This window comes from Loxodonta africana, chromosome 4 (assembly GCF_030014295.1).
Source record: "Loxodonta africana isolate mLoxAfr1 chromosome 4, mLoxAfr1.hap2, whole genome shotgun sequence".
NCBI classification, from domain to species: Eukaryota; Metazoa; Chordata; class Mammalia; order Proboscidea; family Elephantidae; genus Loxodonta; species Loxodonta africana.
The window spans coordinates 171731279-171749886 of record NC_087345.1 but is presented as its reverse complement, the minus strand read 5'-3'; the positions used below and the strand labels follow the sequence as shown (position 1 = coordinate 171749886).

Here is an 18608-nt window from a genome sequence, read left to right as displayed (position 1 = left end):
GCACCTGCGTCAGTGGTGACTTGCAAGGAAGAAAAAGTCAACAATGAGATTAAAGGACTTGGATCCTCCAGGTCAGGGACCATGTTTTATGCATCGTTGAGGCACTGATGTCTGACACAGGGCTGCTGCAAAGTAAGTGTTCAATACAGGTTGTTGAACCAAGGTTTATTGAGAGACCACGTGGTGTAACAAAAAGACCTGGGGCTTTGGAACAGGCAGCCCCAGTTTAGCCATTTCTAGCCACGTGATGTTTGGCAGGTAACGAATCTTTGCATGCTTCAATTACCTCATCTATGAAATGAAGATAATAATCTTAGAGCTTTATTAGAAAGATCAGAAGTAATACTGTAAGCACCTGGAACGTGTTAGCTATTCCAACAAATGGTATTAGTTACTCCGTGAAGTTTGCAGATTTATAATATCTTTATATTATTATTAGTTGGGAGTAACAAAGATTCATGTCAGGTGGTAAGCTATGCTTTCACTAAGATACAGATTTTAAATGGGTTGTGAAGTCAGTATCCACGCTGGGCCACTTAGCTAATGATCCTGGTTGTCCCATGAGGGGCAATCACATTTCAAAATAATTTTAGTCCTTTCTAATAATAATAATAACAATAACGATGATGATAACAATAGCTATCAATTGTGGGCTTTTTTTCTCTGAGGGTTACAGTTCAGTGTGCTTTAGTCTTCGCAAAAAGCCTAAGTTGTAACCCGCTGCTGTCAAGTAGATTCCTACTCATGGTGATCCCATGTGTGTTAGAGTAGAACTGTGCTCCGTAGGTGTAAAAGTGGCGTAGTGGGGGCATTGTCTGACCTTCTCTAACTTCACAAGGGGGAAGGAGAATCAAGATCACCAGCACAAGGCTGATTCCTGTGAGGCAGAGGTCAGGCATGCTTCCACCCCCCAACCTTTTTAGCAATTCTGACAAAAACCGTCCTTCCCACGACATTCTCTACTTTTCTGCTGGGTTCTGTAATTCGTTACAATGGCCACACAGAACTCACAGACAATATTCATGACTACAAGGTTTATTAGGGAAGTAACTGTTAAAGTTCAGGTTCAGGAATGCTCAGGATACAGTTCTTTGACCAGGACAGCCTCTTTTCAGCCTTGCACAGGTACACCTGGACCCTTGGTCTCTGCCCCTGCTTGGGCAAGCGTTACCAAGCTCCTTTAGCTCTGCCAACAAGTGCCCGGAGGCACCCCATTCTGCCAGCAAGTCTCCTTCCTGAAGGCACTCAGCTTTCTCATTCTGTGGGCTGGGAAACCCCACTGCAGCTGTCTTGCACCGCTCTCCTGATCACTGTCTTCCATGTTACAGGTCCTCTCCCTGTCTCCAGGATCTAGGAGGTTCTCAGCTCAGGGATCATGGATCCAAAGGACACACCCCACTCTTGGCTTTTCTTTCTTAGGGATGCTGAGATTCTCCCTTCTCACCTCTGAGATGGCTCATTTTAAGACTAGCAGAATGGCAAAACTGACCAATCCCCTTATTAGGATTCCATATACCTTATTTGCATGGCTCTACCCCCCACAAGGGTGCCACGTACCTTATTTACATTACTACCAAGCTATCCAATCCCTTGGTGGGCCACAAACACCTCATTTACATAGTCTCACCCAGTCATTTGGCGGGAGTTACAAAGAGGATGGCTAGAAAGGCCATATTAAGTAATTCATTGTACCACAATAAGGTTTTCAATGGTTGATTTTTCAGACCTACATCATCAGGCCTTTCTTCCAAGGTGCCTTTGGGTGGACTCGAACCTCCAACCTTTAAGTTAGTACCCAAGCATGTTAAATGTTTGCGCCACCCAGAGACTCCAGCCTAAGAAGTAGGGAGTGTTGTTATATGGCGGGAGGTAGGGTCTGAGCCCTGAGACATTGGGTAACTTGTCCAACGACACACAGGCAGTTAGTAATGAGCCAGGATTGAACCCGGGCAGCCTCACTGCGGAGCCTGCACTAACTGCTCGGGTTTGATCAGTGCATTCAGTAGCTCTATTGAATTCGACAGGAATTTGTTTATTTGTGGAAAATGGCCACCAGAAGTCAGAAAAGTTACTAAAAGTTTAAATTGCAGTTAACAAGTGGTTTGAGGATCTGCAAAGAAAAGGTGATCCTCCAGAGAAATGTGATATATTTCCATTTTCATTAGTTTGAGTATATGTGGATCTCATAATTTCATTACTCATGAATGGCAATTGTCTATTTATTGTATACTTAACTGATGACTGATGATATTTAAATTTATCATCATGAGGCATGGGTTTAAATTCTTCTACTATGGTATTTTGGGAATAAAATCAAATCAGCAAATTTGATACGGAGCTGCTGTATAAACACAAGACTCATAGGCAGGATTATTAAGAATTTGCTGTAGTGACAACCCATTTATTTTTCCACAAAAAAGAACACAGGAAGCTTTAGAGTTCAACCCTTCCGCTCTGGAAGCTGCCTCTTCTCAGAAAGTTCCTCCAAATACTGGTATCACTGGGACCTTTCTGTTTCTAAAAAGGGCATCAGCATTTCCTGGTTAGTTTCACATTTCAAGTTTGGGTTATGACTCTGCTTGATTCCTGAATCACTCTTCTAATGACACAAATAATAGCATTATTTGTCTGATCATTTAGCACTTTTTTTTTTTAAGTGGCGGGCAACCTAAGCACTTGGCGGATGGGATAGGTTTTCCTTTCTATTTAGTTTAACAGACAAGGAAACTGAAGTACAGAGGAGTTATGAACGTGTCCAGGATCATCAGTCAGAAAATGGTGGAGCTGAGATTTGAACCCATACAGTGAGACTCCAGAGTCTTCCCTCTCAATAACCAGCTCTGCCATCCTTTCTAAGAGAGCACTGAATTATGAGTTATGAATCATCATTAGCAAACTCGAACCGATGACCCCTAGCGTGACTGACAATGTGGAGAATAAGTTGCAGTCCCAATCTGTTAACACATGACACCTTGCTGAACACCAACTACGTGTCAGGCTCCATGCTAGGCGTTTTACTTGGAACCCTTACAACAACCAAATGAAGATAGGTATTCTTATCCCCCCTTTTTTCAGAGGAATAATTGAAACTCAGAGAAGTTAAGTAACCTACCAATGGTCACACAGCTGGTAAATGGTGAATTTGGGTTGCAAGCTTATTCTTAAGGTCTTTCCATAGTGATTTGCTACCGATTTACAGAAGATAATAATGGTGGACAAGCCTAGGCTCTTCTGGGGACTTTCCCTTCAGCCTTCAGGGACTGTCAGAATACTTGTGTTCTCTCTAAGAGGTAATCTGAAATTCATAAAATTTCTGTCTGTAATACAAAGATGTTTGTCCAATATTTTTATCTTTCACACTCGCAGTGTTGGTGCGGTCTGTTTTTTCACAATTAATTAAGCAGAATATCCAGGGCAAAATGCTTTGAAACATTTCCCAGCCTCCCTTGTGTTGGGGTTGTTTACTGTAGACAGACTTGACCGCTCTCGTTGAACTCCTTGGCTCATTGCTGAACAGGGTGGACCATGTGGTGCTGCAGACTCTGCTGAGCTTCCCCTTGAGGTACAGGGTTGAGGTGCAGAGAAAGGACAACTTCAGTCTGGGGCATCCTTGACCTGGCAGCTGACACAAAAGGGGCAGCAAAGCAAACACTACAGAAAAATTTTAAATTATCATCATGGATAAAATTCAAACAGAACAAGAGGCTATAAATTAAAAGTGTTCTTTCCTCCTCTGACCCATAAACCAAAAAAAACCAAACCCAGTGCCGTCGAGTCGATTCTGACTCATAGCGACCCTATAGGACAGGGTAGAACTGCCCCACAGAGTTTCCAAGGAGCATCTGGCAGGTTCAAACTGCCAACCCTTTGGTTAGCAGCCATAGCACTTAACTACTAAGCCACCGGGGTTTCCCTCTGACCCATAGTTTTTTTTTTTTTCCCAAAAGAAGTTGTTATCGACAGTTCCTTGGGTTGGCTTCCAGAAATTTTAAATAGATTTTAAAAGGTGAATACTGGATTAAACATTCTATTTGTTTCATTTAGGAGAAAGCTGCTTTACACGAAAGTAAGAATTCTCCTTCTGACAAAGACAGGGAACCATTTATCCATGTTTTCCCATATACCTTCTAGAATAAGTTTTTCATTTGGTGTTTGCTTTGCAATTTTTTTTAATTCCTTCCTTTAGTTCTTACTTTGATATCGTTACACACTTACTTCTATATTTTATTGTGGGAATGGAGAGAATGTCCAAATTCTACCCCTGGATTGGGTGGAAGGGGGAAAAAAAAAATCAGAGAACTCTTTCAAAGAGTAACCCTATTTGAACAGATGAAGAAGAGCGGTAATGGCCATTCATGATATTGGAAAAAATGGGACAGGATTTAATGTCAAATACTCTCTGAACTATCAAGCAAAAAAGAAACAAAAATGGTGCAAATATGGATCCAAGATTGGGTACTGTGTATAAATGGAAGCAGTAATTGTTGGGAAATGATTCTCTTGCATTTCTGCATGTCTTGCCTACCAAGATACTAAACTGCCTTTGTTTCAAATTATATTTTTAAGGATGTTTATATAGCAAATAGCCTTGGAAGATGGAGATAGTGTCTCTTTCTGGAGCAAAGGACAGGTTTGTTTATTCTCTGGTGTTATAAAGATGATGTCTTCTTCCGGAGCAAAGGTCAGGCAGGCTTACTGTCCATTACAAAAATCTGGGTTCCCTAAACTCCATGTTCCTCTCATGTAATGGGGCCACTGCGTGTGCAGAACTCACCAGGGCCTCTGCACTTCTTCCTGTGGGCATCAGGGCTCAGGGGACTGTCACAATGCTGACACTCTGGCTACTGCTGCTACTGTGAGTAATAAAGTCCCCTGTTTCTGGCCCAGGAGTCTTGTGTCTTCCAATATTCATGAAACTGTATCATGCTAAATTGTTAGCTTGCCAGTAGGCTAAAATCTCAGAACAGTCATTGTTCTTGGCAGTGGTATACAGAATAACAAAAAATTTCAATGTCTTGATGATTTCATGGTGATAAAAATGACATATTTCCCTGATAGCCAAGAAACCCAAGTGACAGGAAGTTCCCAGTGAGATAAAGGAGATGAATACTCAGATAATTAACTTAAACACTTCAGAGGTTAGTGTCATCTGACAAAAGGAGAAAAACAATTAATAGAAGGCCAAGCTTTTGGGCTGCCATTCTACCAGGCTGCCTTGGCTGAGTCCCATGTGATAGGGTGGGAGGCTTCAGATTCCTGAAAAATCATTAGATGAATATTTAGTTCTCTTTTACAACCAACCCCTATACCAAGTTCATGGACACTCTTGTCTCTTCATTCTTCCAATATACAGGGGCTCCATTCCAATGACTCCACCGTAAGTCAGTTCTGATGTTTAAGTCGAATACCTCATTTTTTTTTTTTTTTTAAGTTTTCATTATTATTACCTTTTATTATCAGTATCTTTATAAACCCAACCTTTGTCTTGGGGGGTTGGAAACATTACATATAAACTTACAGATATATTTTAATTTATATATACATATGTAAAGAAATACACAAATCATAAAAAATTTACTCTGATGATGAAGAAGAGTTGGATGACGTTGGATGTTGGTATTTTGTCAGTTGTAATAATTTTTAATAACTCTACTTGTGGAAGGTTCAATTCCCTGGGAAGGGAGATGGTGTTTCTAGTCAGAAAATTAGTGATAATTGTCTGTATGGTTCTTTTCTTCATATATTTTGAGGTAACATCTCACTGCTTCCTGAACCTGCCTATCGAGTTTAGCAAAGCAATCAGTGTTTGGGTGCATGTTTTCAAATAACTGAAGCCCACCTCTGATTTAGTGTAGAAAACTAAACACTGTATACAGCAGTGTTTTGAACAGTAAATCATGAAATTGAACGTCTTCGAGTGAATATCTGAGAATGATAACATCAGCAAATTACATGCTGCAACATTGTATGCAGTACATATTACTAACAATAAGATGTACCAAAAGAAAACACAAGATGTTAGTAAGTGTGGTTCGTCATAACTTCGACTATGTCGTAAGTCAGGGACCACCTGTATTTCCAAAGAAAATCCCATTCACAGGTATGGGGGTTAGGTCTTGAACATATCCTTTTGAGAGACACAAATCAGTCCATAACAATACCTTTCCTCTTTAAGGGCTCAAGATTAATGCCTCATTTAGCTTGATGGAGGGGATCTGATATATGGGAAAAAGCATTAACGTTAGGGCAAAAGCAATCAGGGTTTGAACACAGACTCTACCACATATTGCTTGGGCAACTTTAGGCAGATTATTTAGCCTCTCTGGCCTCAATTTCTTCATCTGTTCTGTGTGCATTACAATGAAGCCTAGGGTTGCTGAGAGTGTTCTATGTATATGCCCACTGGCCTCAGTCTGATGTCAGGTGCACCAAATGGAATTCCTAATCCTGACTTCGGCTGGGTTAAAAGGGGCCTCGGTGGCCATCAAGAGGTTCACCCACTTTCTGCTACAACATATCCAGCAACAGAAACACCCTGCTTCTCCAGGCAGTTCCTTTCTTTAAGAGAGTTTTAATTACCAGGACATTTTTCCTTACATGAAACTTACACCTCCCTTCTGCGTTTCCACGTTGGTCCTTATTCCCTCCTCTGAGTGCAGTCTAGTTCTCTTTCCCATGACAGCCCTTCAACTATTTGAGCAGCTGTCCTGTCCCGCTAAGTCACCTTTATTCTGGGTTGAACATCGTCACAGCCTTCAGCAGTGGCTCTCATGACATTCTAAGCCCTGCTCTGCCCTGGTCATTTTCCTTTGGACACAAAGGGGATCTAGTTCCTCCTGCCATAGGTTCAGTTCAGGCCCAAATCACAGAACGTTTAGATTTTGCTTTCCATTTCCATTCTTTGGTGTGTTTGTGGGGTTAGTCGACCATGCCTGACTTTACACGTCATCCTTGTATTGCGCCCCTGACGTCTTAATGATCTTGTTTGCTTGTTACCTAATCTGCCCACAGTGGCAATCGTTGTATGTACTGAGTGCCAGCTGGGCAAACAGCCCTGGGCAGAAAACAACTCACCTGTCAATGCTTGGCAGTTCTGTTTCTCTATTTTTTCAGTATCACGTTGGATGCCATGGTCTTGACTTCTAGGGTTAGTCTGGCTATAATAGAACTTTGTTGGCTTAGGAAGTGCCTGTGTTCCTTCTCACTGGCAGGCTGGCATTAACTCTCACTCTGTGTACCTTTCAGGTGAGCCGTGGCCTTTGCCCTAGATTGTGGTTGGAAATGCTAATATTTTCCCTGATGCCATCTTTTCACAATCTTTAGACTTTTTAGTGTTGCAGAGTGATTAGTCAGCTCTGGGCCATTCCTATTTCTGAGCCTAAAAGCTATAGGAACTTCCTCTTTTAAAGTTTTTCAGAGCAGGACAAAATTTTCATTTTGAAATGCCAACTACAGAAAACAAACAGTTTCAGGTGCAATCGCATTTCTCGAACTCCAAAAAAACCCAGGAGTTTCACCAGCAACTCCATTGCCTTTTCACTCTTCCAAGTGGAACCCAGAATGAAACTCTTTGCAGTCCTTGCTGGGGATTGGATTTTCCATCTCACTGTGGGTGTGGTTTGCTAAGTGTTTGGGAAAATATGTTACATCAGAAAGCCCTTATTTGGGGATTTTGAACAAGACCACTTAGTTTCTTGCAAAGCTTCACAAACTTGTGTTCTTCCACGGGCAGGAAGCTGATGTCCCAGCTCCTCGGATGCGTGCCAGAATTTCGTGACTCTGGTGGGAGCGGGACTGCTCGCGTTGAGTGGGTGCTTCCTGTGCCTCCTGTGTAGAAGAACTGTAACTGCCTCGTCCTGGCTGTGGAAGAGAGACTACCCTACCTCGAATATTCTTCCTCTGTTTAAGTCCTGCAACTGGAAAACCGGAGAGACGTGGTGCTGGTCAGACTTACTTGTGCTTGTTCCTCTTAAAGGGATTGAAAAAAAACAAATTAAAAAAACCAGTTGAGCTGGAATCAGTCCCCACTCCTGGCTCCCCCAAATATGTGAGAATAGAACTGTGTTCTGTAAGCTTTATCAGAGGTAGACTACAGGGCTTCTTCCCAGGTGCCCTCAGCAGACTCACTCAGGCTAGCAGCCTCGTGTGTTAACCATCTGCACTACCCTGGGGCTCCTTGTAGTGGGAGTGTTGTTGTTAGGTGCTGCGGAGTTGGCCCCTGACTCCTGGTGACCCATGCACAATGGGGCAGGGCTGTTGGGATCCACAGGCTGTTCACTGGCTGATTTTTGGAAGTAGATTGGTAATTGCTAGGCCCTTCTTCCTACTCCATCATAGTCTGGAAGCTCTGCTGGAACCTGTTCAGCATCACAGCGACACTCAAGCCTCCACTCAGAGGCAGGTGATGGAGGCACATGAGGTGCATTGGCCAGGAATCCATCCTGGGTTTCCAGCTTAGAAGGTGAGAATTCTACCTCTGAACCACCACAGCGCTCTTAAATGGATTGCCCGTTGCTGTCAAGCCAATTCCAACTCATAGCGAACTGCCCCATAGGGTTTCCAAGGCTGTAACTTTTATGGTAACAGACTGCCACATTTTTCTCCCACAGAGCGGCTGGTGGGTTTGAACTGCTGACCTGTCAGCAGCCGAGCGCTTAACCACTGAGCCACCAAGGCTCCCATCTTAAAGGGATTAAAAACCAGAAAACCAAACCCATTGCCGTAGAGTTGATTCTGACTCATAGCGACCCTATAACACAGAGTAGAATTGCCCCATAGAGTTTCCAAGGAGCGCCTGGTGGATTTGAACTGCCAACCTTTCGATTAGCAGCTGTAGCTCTTAGCCACTATGCCACCAAGGTTTCTCTTACAGGGATTAGGTGCCCTCAATTATAGGTCCTTGAACTTTTGAGAGTTAAGAGCTTGGTAGGACAACTGGATTGCTCCTAGCCGAAGGCCAGGCCTTGAGCAGCCCTGTCTCAGATTCTCTTGGATCTTTTAGAAGGACCGATCCTCTACTGTGAGCAATGAGACCCATTGCTGTGTGAGTCAGCCTAGTGACTTCACCTGGTGATACAGGACTTCACAACCTCATTGGTGTCCGATTTGGAGGCCAGATGCCTGGTGTGGAGCCGGGAACTAAACTTTGAAAGATATCGAAGCATTCCTACTATTCCTATGGTTGAAAACGCAGGAATTTATTTCTCTTACCAAAAAAAAAAAAAAAAAAATGTGCATTTATTCTAAAAATTTTTGAAACGTAGAGGAAAGCAAAAAGAAGATGAATGTCACACCGGTTCAGACTTAAATACTACTACTAATTTGATGGCTCTTTCCAGTAATTTATTTGTGTATAAATAATTTTCAGTAATTCAAAAAATACTGAGTTTCTATTCTCTGCCGTGGATGTTGTTTGGTACTGTGTATAGAGTGGTGAGGGAAGCATAGTGCTTGCCCTTAAGAAGCTAGCAGATTAACGGAGGAATCAGGTCATGGGTAAGTAGAAAAAAAAAAATACATACTTGCAAAACGCCAAGCTCTATGAAGGAACGTGGTGCTATGGCAGATTATACCCATGGTGTGGACTACCTACATGGTCAGGGCAGGTGTCCCTGAGGAGGGACAATTAGAAGGAGAACTAAAGGATTAGAAAGAGCCAGCAGCATTCCAGGAGGGAAGGGTCAAGACAGGCCCAAAGGCCTCAAGACCTCAACTGAAGGGCAGTCAGTGTGACTGAAGCTTACTGGGCCAGGGGAAAGGGACAGAAGGGGAAGTTAGAGGGGTGAGCAGGGGCTGGACAATGCTTGTCTTCATAGGATGGAGTTCAACTTTTGAAATGTTATATTCTATATCCTGAATATTCCTTTAACACCATTATTAGCACACACACAAACTTTATTGGGATTATACCATACTCATTTTGCTGTTTGATTTTCTTTGAAAGCTAATTTGATGTGGCTATAAATTTTTTTCTATGATTACATAATACTCCTATGACAAGATAAGACAGAAATTAGTACAGACCCAGTGTGTGTGAGAGAAAGAAAATTCTTCTGAAATTGCAGGCCCCAGGTCTACATTGCGTGTATGTGTGTGTGCGCCTGTGTGTGTGCAAGTGTTTGCATGTGTGTGAGTGCACGAGCCTGTGTGTGGAGCATTGGGAAAAGAGCCTCTGAAATGCTCAGAGAGGCCTAAGCCACATCATTTTTTTGAAACCCCCAGCATATTAAGAAATAAACATATCTTTCAACACCCAAATTGTGGTTTCTAAATATCATTTCCCACTAAAAGGAATAAAGGCTTCTTAGAGAGATGATTGATTCCAGGTCTGAACCAGGAAATGCACAAGATGAGTCTGGAACATCTTGTCATAAAAGAAAGGAAGGATATTGTCAAAGACCACTAAAAAAACCCCCCAAAACAAAAACCAAACCTGTTGCTCTCGAGTAGATTCCAACTCATAGCGACCCTCCAGGACATAGTAGAACTGCCCCATAGGGTTTCCAAGGAGCGCCTGTGAATTTAAACTGCTGACCTTTTGGCTGGCAGCTGTAGCTCATAAGCACTATGCCACTACGGTTTCCAAAGACCACTAAGGTGGTATGAAAAAGTCACAGTAGCCAACTTGAAGGGGTTCAGTCTGGCCAAATATGGGGCCATTTGGGTCTCAATAAGAATAATAATGGCAATGTATTAAAACATGTCTACTATGTTTATTTGTTAAAAATGTTTTAATTTATAAGTTCATAATGATATGAAAAAAAACTTGATGAGTCACCTTTGGAGAATGATATGGGATCCAGTTGTTACTTTGAACACTGGTAAATAAAGGGGAAGACTTAAACATTTATCTTGTGCCACTGGTTAACCCAACAGTTGATGAGGGGAAGGTTCTCTTTGTTGAAGTATTCCAGAAGGGATGTCAGAGTTAGAATATCATCATTTTGCAAATCCATAAGGAATTAACGGGTCTAGGCAATGACTGTCAATGACTATTGACCTCCCAAAAGAGTGACAACCAGATATTATGTGCCTCCAGATAGAAGAATTCATGAAGTAATTTTGTAAAAAAAAGAAAAAGTGAACTTGAATCTCATTGAAATCACTCCAGCAGATCTGTATTAGTTTCCTAGGGCTGCCAAACAAACTACCACCAACTGGGTGTCTTGTAAGAACAGAAATCTATTGTCTCACAGTTCTGGTAGCTAGAAGTCTGAAATCAGGGTATCTGCCATGTTGATTCCTTCTGTGGGCTCTGAGGGAGAATCTATTCCATGCTTCTCTCCTAGCTTCTGGTGATGGCCAGCGAGCCTTAGCATTCCTTGGCTTGTGGCAGCGTCACTCCAACCTCTGTCTCTGTCTTTACATGCTTGTCTTCCTCTGTGTCTCTTCTCTTTTATAAGGACACCACTCAGATTGAATCAGGACCCACCTTACTCCAGTGTGACCTCATGTTAACTGATAACATCTTCAAAGACCCGATTGCCAAACAAGATCATGTTTACGGGTACCAGAGGTTAGGACTTCAACATACCTTTTGGAGGGGTTACAATTCAATCTATAACTAGATCCAAGTACATGTTTACAAGAAACACAGGGGACAGAGAAAAATGTTCAGCAGCATTATGAAAATGCAGTAATCGAAATCCAGACTATAGGATAAGCTAAGACTTTCATTAGGGTTATTGTGAGGATTAAGAGGTTTAATACATGCGAAGTGCTTAGAAAGGTCTTGGGCACTCAATAAATGTTAGCAATTTTTTTTATTGTCATTACCATTATTATGCTAATTATTATAGCTGAGCACAACACTGTGTGCTAGGAGAGTCTCCTTCTCCCCTGAACTTTGAACAATGGAGGCAGCACAGGAATCAGAGGTATTCAAGGTCCTCTGTGCTGCTGTGCGGCAGTATCCCTAGAGGTGGTGCCTGAGATAACCAGAGCTGGGCTGGGCTGGGCTGCGGGACGGGCTGCGGGACCAGCTGCTGTCAGCAATGAACCACAACAGAACCACACAGCCCACTCTGCCCTCGGGTGAGCTGGTCAGTTTTCCCCAGTTTTTTGCTTCTGAGGAAGAAAAGATAAGGAAGGAAAAAATAATTTCATAGGAGCCATTGAATTTAAAAATGTTAAAAGAGATGTGAGCTTATTTTGTAGTCCATGTATTGGGCTGCATATTAGTCATTTCCACTCTGTATAGTTTTTATACATTTTAAAAATAGACTTCACTTTTTAGAACAGTTCTGAATTTTTAGAAAAATTGAGAAGTTAGCACAGGGAGTTTCCATATTCCCTGCACCTGTTTTCTCTATTATTATCTTCTTAGTCTGATACAATTAGTGAACAAGTATTGACACGTCATTACTAACTGAAGTCCACACTTTTTTCAGATGTCCTTAGTTTTTATCTAATGCCCTTTTTCTGTTCCAGGATCCCATCCAGGATACCACATTGCACTTCATCGCCATGTCTCCTTAGACTCCTTTTGGCTGTGAGTTTCTCAGACTTCCTTGTTTTGGTTGACCTTGGTAGTTCTCAGGAATACTGGTCATGTATTTTGTAGAGTGCCTCTCTATTGGGATTTTTCTCATAATTAGACTGGGGTTATGGATTTTTGGAAGGAAGATCATAAAGTTCCATTTCACCACATCATATCAAAGGCACGTACTAGTGACATGAGTTATCGCTGTTGATATTGACCTTGATAACCTGGCTGAGGTGGTCAAGGCTGTCAGATTTCTTCACTGTAAAGTAACTCTTTCCCCCTTTTCCATACCATGCTCTTTGGAAGGAAGTCACTATGTGCAGCCCCACTTAAGGAGTAGGAGTTACACTCCCCTCCTTTAGAGGAACAGTTACATAAATTATTTGGAATTCTTCTGCAAGGGAGAGTTGTCTCTTCTCTCCATTTGTTTCTTTACAGAACCGCCTATTTATATCAGCATAGACACATGGATGCTGATTTTATACATTCTGTGTATTTTTTTAACCTTTTAAAAGTTAACATGTATATTTTTTAATCTGTATACTTAGATTGTTTCTTCTGTATTTTAAAGAATATTGTAATGAGCATATTTATACCTAAGTTTTTGCTGACATTTTTGCTTATTTATTTGATATGTATTTCTGGAAAAAACATCCTGGAGCAGAAGATAAGAGCATTTTAATGTTTTTTGACACTTATTGCCAAGTTGTTTTCTAGGTACGTTACTCAGCTTTTTGCATTTACCTGAAGTTTATGCGTGTGCCTGTCTCCACACATCTTTGCAAGCATTAAAGCTGGATAATTTGTTTAAAGTTTTGTTGATAGTGAAAAAAATCTCACTCTTGCCAGCAACGGGTAGTATAAAATTTTTTGAATCTTTGTTATGGTAATAGAAAATATGTGCCTAAATACTTTAATTTGTGTTCTATCATCAGTGAAGCTACACTTTTTGCTGCTTTTTGATGGAACACAAGTACAATAGAAGTGGTCTGATGGTCTTGGGCTCACTACTGGGACAGGCTTGGCTATCACACAGCTCCTCGTCTTTCCTAGAGCTGTAGAGTTCCACAGATGTGAAAGAACATGGAGAAAAAGCGTGTGGGGTATTTTCCCATGCAGAAGAATTCCCAAGTAAGTGGGCAGTTTTGCCATGATGCCCAGGAATGGTAGTCTTACCCCTTCCATGGATAGTCTGGAATGCCACTGGTTGGGAACACTGCAGAGGGAGCGGCTTTATTACTTGCCCACTGGCCTGGGTTGGAAACTACAGCTGCAGTCACTAATTCTACCATTCTGTACTGTATCTAGACATTAAGCTATGTATTCCCTACACAAAGGTGAATGTCGCATAATCCCGCACTGGAGGATCTCATGGTCTAGTTGGAGGGCCAGATACATGAAAAATCAGTACATTTTGTGCTTTGGTGGGGTGTGTACAAAAGATGTGGCATAGTGGTTAAGTGCTACGGCTGCTAACCAAAAGGTTGGCAGTTTGAATTCACCAGGCGCTCCTTGGAAACTCTATGGGGCAGTTCTACTCTGTACTATAGGGTCACTATGAGTCGGAATCGACTCGACGGCAGTGGGATTTTTTTTTGGTTTTGGGTACAAAAGATGAGTAGCTTTTCGGAGATGGGGATGGTTTCACAGGGAAAGTGACATTAGAAAAAAAAAAAGACATTAGAGCCAGACCTTAAATAATGAGTTCATCAGTTGGAGAGCAGAGAGAAGGGCATTCCAGCATAGGCATCAAGATGTGGGAAAGCAGTGGTTGATTTGGAATGGTAATAAGATTTATTTTGGTAGCCATGTGCCTTAGTTATCTAGTGCTGCTATAACAGAAATATCACAAGTGGATGGCTTTAACAAACAGAAGTTTATTCTCTCACAGCTCAGGAAGTCCGAATTCAGGGCGCCAGCTCCAGGCAAAGACTTTCTCTCTGTATTGGCCCTGGAGGAAGGTCTCTGTCATCAATTTTCCCCAGGTCTAGGAGCTTCTCAGTGCAGAGACTCTGGTCCAAAGGGCACGCTGTGCTACTGGATCTCGTTTCTTGGTGGTAGGAAGCCCCTCTCCTCCCTGCTCAATTCTCTCTTTTATATCACAAAGAGACCGACTCAAGATACATACAACCTAATCCTATAGATTGAGTCCTGCCTCCTTAACATAGCTACCCCTAATCCTGCCTCATTAACATCATAGAGGTTAGGATTTACAACACAGAGGATAATCACAATCAGATCACAAAATGGTGGACAACCACACAATACTGGGAATCATGGCCTAGCCAAACTGACACACATTTTTAGGGGACACAATTCAATCCATAATACCATGTGACTGAGTTCTAGTCAATGGAATTGAACAGAAGTGATGTGTGCCACCTTCAAGCCTGACCCATTAAAACCTTCCATGCAAGCTCTTCCTTGCTCTAGTCTTCTAGATGGTTGGAAGGGGGGCCACACTCAGGATTGTTATGGAAGGCATATTTGAGGAAGGCAAAACCTCTATCACATTGGTAACCTTAATGATTTCACGCGAGAGGGCTGTCCCACCAATATTTCACCTTCAATACTTTTAAGTGAGCAAGAAATAGCTCCTATTGTCTTTGATTCAACATATATTGTGAGTCTATTTGCTAAATTAACTAGCGTACTGTAAGGTAGCTAGGGAAAATAGTGAAAGGCCTTGAATGCCACACCAAGGAGTATAACTTACCCCTAGAGGCTATAGGGAACAAGGGAGGGGTTCTAAGTGGAGAAATGATGTGTTGAATGCAGGTAGGGAGTGAATAGGAGACATCTTTCAATCCATGAACAACATTTGGTCTCTAAGCTCTTTGCCTATCTTGATTTCCTTTGTCAGCCCCCAATGGATTGCACTAACTTTTGTGGGTGCAAAACATGAGTTTTAATGGCGTCTTGGGCATTTGCAGAATCTTCAGAACTAAATCGGAGGACACTTGAGGTAGACAGTTTAATGGCCACAAATTCCTCCTATTCCTCTGCTTATGCCTCTGTGCAATGTGACTATTTTGTTCCTTCCGTGAAGAGGTGGACTATGTTTCTCCCTCCCCACTTGTAATGGGGCCATGGCCTTATGACTTGCTTTGGCTAATGGGACATTAGCAAACATGATACATGTAAAGGCTTAAAACAGACTTGTGCATTGAGTTTTTTTCTCTTGCTGCCCTAAGACTTCCATGTACAGAAACCTGAGCTGGCTTCCTTAAGAACGAGAGAATATATGGAGAAAGAAATCCAGCCAAGAGCCTGTGCCAACTGCCAGGCATATGAGGCCATCTTGGATCAATCATCCCCAGGCAGCCCATCAGATGACTGCAACCTCATGAGCGACTCTAGGTGAAACCAGCAGAAATTCTGCCTAGCTGAGCCCAGTCCAAACTGCTAACCCATAGAATCATGAGCAATAACCTACCAAGTTTTAGGGTTCTTTGTTATGCAGCAATAGCTAACTTATCCAACTAATGGGAAATCTCACATTGTCACGCCAATGTGGAAGAAATCAGCAAGAGAATCAGTACAAACCCTCATCCACTCAGAGCTCCTCAAGACTCCATAGTGCATCTACTGATATTCTACTTTAACATATCAGAGATTTATTTTCTTTAAAACCATGAAAATTTCCTTCTGCCATTCCAATTTTGTTTCTGGTATTTCTTGTTCTATTTTGTCCCTTCTCTTCTTTTTAAGTTTCTCTTACAGAACTTCTACTTTTTAGATATTTTAACTCTGCACAAATTCCTTTCTCTACTTAGGGTAATACCAAAATGTTGAAATTTCCTTTGCTCTTTGGACACTCTTGTAGTTCTATATGTAGCTCTATTATTTCCTCTTTTTCAATTTCCTAAAGATGTCCCTTAATTAAGAAAGAAGAGCTTTCTTAAGATTTCTCAATATTTTCCTTGCCTTTCTTCCAAGGATTACATATATAATCTTTATGCTATAATAATTTTCTGAAATTATGTACAACATTTACATACATGTCTGTATTGAACTCTGTCTTCAGACATGGTAATGTAAAAAAAAAAAATCAGAATCATCTGATAGGGAAAGTTAACAATAAGTCACTTGCTGATCAATCATTCCTTAAATTTCATCATTAAAATGTATCCCTCATTTATGATTTATCTTTCCTATCTGAAAAATCTTAAATTTTTTAGCTAAAATTTTAAGATAATCATGGCCCTTCTTTGACATTCATGCATTTCATCACTGAGTATTCATTACAAATTTTCTGTATATACTTGGCTCTGTGTTAGGTTGTGTGGATACAAAGATGAGTAAAAGACTCTGCCCTCAAGAGAGAAAACATGCTGATAGAAAAATCATATTAATTCAATACAGTAAGTGCAATAGTACACACATGCACAGGTGTTACGGGAGTTCAGAGGTTTGTGAGTATGTTTGATGGTATGTATGTGTGTGTTGCATGTGTGAATAAAGGAAGGCTTCTTGGAGGAAATATTCAAATTAGGTCTCAAATAACAAGTAGGAGTTTGTTGTGAGAAGGATGTGGGATATGAATGGGGTGTTGGGGGAAAGGAAATGAGCTAAGGTACAATGACCAGAAGGAGATGTGTGCAGGGAGAATGCGGTGTGAGGTAGGGATCGGTGAGAAGAGAGGCCGGACACAGACCCCCTGGCCATTTGTCAGAAACTCTAGAGTACCATGTCTACCATCTGTCAGTTTGTCGTACTGTGGTGGCTTGTGTGTTGCTGTGATGCTGGAAGCTATAGCACCAATATTTCAAATACCAGCAGGGTCACCAAGGGTGGACAGGTTTCAATGGAGCTTCTAGGCTAAGGTTAGGAAGAAAGACCTGGTGATCTACTTCTGAAAATTAGCCAGTCAAAACCCTGTGGATCACAGAATAGTGTCTGAGATTTCAACTTGCTTACTTTGGATACTCAGAAGGGACTGATCACTGGAGAAGGATATCATGTTTGGCAGAGTGTAGGGCCAGTGAAGGCAAGCAAAACTCTCATTGTGGTGGATGGACACAATGGCTGCAACAATGGACTTAAACATACCCATGATCATGAAGATGGCGCAGGACTGGGCAACATTTTGTTCTGTTATGCATGGTGTGGGGGCTAACTCGACAAAAGTAACAGTACCACACTTCATCTCGTAATGCCATGGTGAGCCACTAGAGAATTTCAAGCAAGGGAATGATGCTGCAGGATGTGATGACTGGGTTAAAGGGGCAGGGAGACCAATCAGGAGGCTGTTGTCTCTGTAGAGCTGATAGAGAATGAGGAACTGAATTACAGTAGTAGTAGCAAAAATGAAAAGAGGTGATAAGTTAAAGAAATGTGTATAAGGCTTAACTGGCAGAATTTAGAATTTTCCGGGTATGGGAAATAAAGGAGAGAGAGTTCAGGTTGACTTCCAGAGATCTAGCTTGGTGAGTGGATGCAGAGCCCTGAGATAGGAACATGGGAAGATGAGCAGGTAAACCTAACTACTCAGAAGCCTTTACAATGATCTGCACAACGCTCTTAGCTCTGCAACAGAACCATTACGTCACTGACTCAATCTGCTGGAGAGATGATTAGCTAAACTCAGCTGAAGAGAATTTGCCTTCTCTACCTTATCCCTAAGTCCACTGTGACTAGCAAGGCTTTTGGTTAGAGACAGAAGAGAACCAAGTCTCACTAGGTACAGTTGAATGTGACACAATCAGTTGTAAACTTGGTGATTTAGAACACATGATAGAAACACCCTCAGGAGGTAGTTTCCGGGAAGCTCTTTTCACAATGCGGGGAAGACTAAGTTTCATTTCTGGCAATGGCCAATGGAGGCTTTTCTCGCTATTTGTGAAACTAAGGTATCTCTCATGGGCCTCTTTGACAGTGGTCATTGGCACGTAGAAACACATTAGTTAGCTTAAAGGTTTTCTCTGCGCAAGTTGCTGTGTATTTTAACATCTTTTAACAGACAATGACTTACGTAAACCCAGTTAGGAAAGGGTCCTTTTTTGTTTTTCCCAAAAGAAGCTGCTTTAATTAAGTAAAGGGAAGGAAGTTCCATTCTGAATGGCTAAAGCTCCACTGATTATACCAGCAATGTTCTGATTCCAAATTGCCCCTTGGCTGATTC

The 18608-nt window shown here is 41.7% G+C and overlaps 1 long non-coding RNA gene across 7 annotated transcripts in view; it reads left to right on the top strand.

Moving 5' to 3' along the window:
* The window catches only part of LOC111750847 (uncharacterized), a 154869-nt gene that overhangs the window by 77742 nt on the left and 58519 nt on the right, over positions 1-18608 (top strand). The window contains exons 1-2 of one of the 7 annotated variants that reach the window (XR_010321966.1): positions 6041-11515; positions 12430-12490. The exons of 1 other annotated variant lie outside the window; for it this stretch is intronic. This is a non-coding gene — a long non-coding RNA (uncharacterized LOC111750847). Of the gene's footprint in view, positions 1-6040; positions 12491-18608 lie in introns of those variants that run through there. 5 more of the 7 variants (XR_010321965.1, XR_010321963.1, XR_010321964.1 and 2 more) reach the window with 5 other exon arrangements.